We start from the raw sequence: 3,533 nt of genomic DNA, 5'->3' as shown, positions 1-3,533 counted from the left end.
ATGCCCTGACAAAGTTTAAAACTAAGTCAGTCTTTGAACAAAGTGAATCCCCTGTGTCTGTAAATTGGTCCTTGACTATCTCTCCACCTCCATGTCCTCAAACTGGTCAGAAGAACAAAGAACAAATTAAGGAAATTCTTCCACTGAAATAAACTCAGAAACAGAGTCTTCTGTCTGATGGGGGGAAAGTCTGTTTCATAGACTTGGAAGCATTCAAGTTGGAGTCAAAGATCAGATATTCTTTTATCTTTAAATTGACTGGTGGATGTATTTGCATATTTCTGAATTCACCTAAGAAACAATAAGAGCAAAATCATAGAATTATAAAATCTTACAGTTGTAAGGGACCTTGAGGGACATCTGGTGCAATCTGTCCCTCAACACAAATGCCCAATTTAACATCCTAGGTTTATCTTGAACACTTCTGAGAGAACTCAGTATCTACTAAAGCAATTGATTCCATTTTGGAACAGCAAGAATTGTTAGAAAGTTTTTCTTCATATCAAGTCAAAATCTGCGTATCTATCCCATCTACCTTGCTTGTGTAGGATAAGATGAATCTTTATTTCTGGTAACAGACTTTCAATTAAATGAGAAAAGCCATCTCATCTCCACTGTCCCCATACTCCTTATTTTCTATCATATATGATACACATTCCCATTGTCCTCCATGATCTTCTTATGGCAAGATCTCCATAATTGGCAGAGATTATCCAAATGCATAATCTAACTGGAAAAAAAAAAGAACAGAACTGGATAGCCAGAAATGTGACCTGCAATTCTGTTGGTTTACTGTGAGATCTTGAACTGCTTATTTCATTGTGTGAGCCTCAGTTTCTCCCCATTTGTAAAATAGGAAGAATAATATAGGCCTTTACTTACAGAAATATTTGGGATAATGTAGAGGAAAACCCTTAAGAGCTTCTGCAAGAAAAGTACCGTGCAAATCCAAGGTATTTTAATGTTCTCTCTTGAGAAGGAAGGTGGAATGGGAGTGGGATTTGACAGTTTAGTCTTGGTTTATCTGATGCTACCGAGATACTCCTACTCTATCACTTTCCTGGCCACTTTTTATATTTCAGCTTCATTTGGGGTAGCTGGGACCAATCCTACACAAAGAAAATCAGTCCATTTCAAGTGGGAAAGATGGGCGCCCGAGGAAATTTTATTGTTGTCCACGGATTTTTTCGGTGAAGTTAAAAGCTACCACCTTCCTCAGCCCCCTCAGAGAGAAACGGGTTCTTTGGTCTTGGAAAGAAAAATCGAGAATTCATATGTGGTGCAATGGGGGGAAAGGGGGTGGTTAGGGAGGTAAACTTCGTCTCCTCCTCTTGTGCCTTGGTCTATATCATCTGAGCTTCCCCTGGCTTTGGTAGGTGAGGAGCTAGCGAAGGGGTATGCAATTAATAACCACCACCTCCCTGGTCCGGGAGCGGGTTGAGGGACAATGAGGAATTAGCTGGCAGACAATGGAGATTCAATAAAGCAGAAGATCAGATTTCAGTCCTTTGTTGCTAGAGCCTCGTGCCGATGGGTTAATGGGGCAGAAGAGATTGGTGAAGGGCGACAGAAGCGGGCTTTGAAAAAAGGTGTCAATAAAGGGGACAGGAGACAAAGGCCAAAACACACACCGTCAGAAAGGGACAGATGGGAGTGAAAGGAGACAGGACTGGGGAAGAAAAACAATTAGGAAGCAATTGAGAGGCGGGGGTTGTGGGGGAGCTTCATCATTTATCAGTTAACCAGGCTGGGCAGACCAGTCCAGCTTGGGGAACATGCCCTTTGGGAATGCTCAGAAAATCTTCCCCGGAGCTGCTTTGAGCTGGAGGGTTGAGAGGATTCTTTAGGCCAGGACTGAAAGTGAAGGTGATAGGAGAGGAGAGCTGGGGAGGGAGGGAGCGGGGCGGGGGAGGGGAAGGGGGAGAAGCTACCGATCTTACTTTCCCTCCTGCCCCAAATCAAGAGCTTTGCCGACACTTTCCCCCTCAAAGTAACAACAAAACTCGCTTGAGTTTACTCAAAGCCACCTAACTGCTCCACTTGAACCTAGGAGAGGAGAATCCGTGTTTTTGACTACTCAGCTCTGTCTTCGCTGAGCTCCAGAGGATGATGGAAAGCGCATCTTGGGAACCCGCCCGTCCTCCATACCCCAATCCGCTACCCCCGCCACAAACAGGTTCTAATTGGGCAGAGCTGTCCGTTTCATTGGCAGACTGGTTCTTTCCTTATGATTACCCTTTTTTTGGCCTCCGAGGTCTTACTTTCTCGGCTCCCCTACCTCTCTAGCCCTCTCCGGAATAATTCCGGACTTGTTTACTCTAGAAACTCTTAAATCTCCGGAGAAGACGAGGGGAGACTGAGAAGGGACTCCGAGACCAAAGCTAGAGCAAGAAAGTGGCTGTGCCCCTCCCAGATCCCCGCTAGACGTCGCTGTCCCCCCTTCAAACCTGCCTTCCTTCACAATGCAAACCGGTGCTTTTTAATTAACGTGCAAATTGAGTAGATTAAATGACTCTAAATAATTAGCCACAGATCCTATAAACAGGATAACATATTTAATTAAGCAGCGATATAGATTTTGGAAACTGTTAATGTATTTTTAGAATGGCTGCTTAGATCTTTCACTTTTCCCCCCTAACTTCAAACATGTAACTACAGCCCTCCGAACGTGGATAAATATCTGGAAACAAGATTACGCCTGTTAACTTCTAATAGAAATGTTGGACTAACAGCCCTAACTCGACTTGCCCGGGCAACCCGGCCCGGAGAGCTGGCCAGGATGGACTTCCAGTCCTGGGCCCGGCCGGGCACGTGTAGACATGCCAAAGAAGAAAACTTCTTAATGTTATTAGCATCATTATTTTGATTGGGGGTCTGTGTGTGGGTGTGTGGGCACGAGTGTGCATATTTCTTGGTAGAGGGGGGCAAAATGATGAAAAGTGGGGGAGAAAGAGAGAAGGTAAGTGAAAAATAAAATCCAATTTCATTATATCAATCAAATTTAATTGGCAATTTGTATAAGCAATGACCGGGCTGGCTTTAGGTAAAACTATTAGGCGAAAGGCGGGTGTGCTACTAAAATTCTTGGTTAGTTAATTAGTGTCTGAACTGCGGAGGAAAGGGATCCTCAGATTTACTCTCTACAAAGAGAGAGCAGCACAGACAATTCATTAGGCAGGCGGCTTGTAAATTAGAGCTAAGTTAACCTGATTTCCCTTAATTAAAACATCTTTTCTCGTTTACGATGTGGATATAAGTAGATCTCCAGGGTTTTGAATTTTCTGCAACAGCAGATGGTCAAGCTAGACTCAGATAATAGTTAACGCTTTCTCTCTACCAGATCCGAACAACGTGAGCCGCCGACCCATCTGAGGATTAAAATTAGAGATAACAAAGAGCCGTTAACCCTTTAAAGTGCGGGTTAAAAAAAATAATCAGTGGGGGGGGGGGGGATGCGCTGTGATAAAGTGAGATTAGCTGGGAGGAGATTGGGAGGTGTTAAAAAATGGGCCTGGGACTGCTAATGCGTGATC

The sequence above is a fragment of the Monodelphis domestica genome, chromosome 7 (genome assembly GCF_027887165.1).
Source record: "Monodelphis domestica isolate mMonDom1 chromosome 7, mMonDom1.pri, whole genome shotgun sequence".
NCBI lineage: Eukaryota > Metazoa > Chordata > Mammalia > Didelphimorphia > Didelphidae > Monodelphis > Monodelphis domestica.
Note: the sequence above shows the minus strand (reverse complement) of the source record.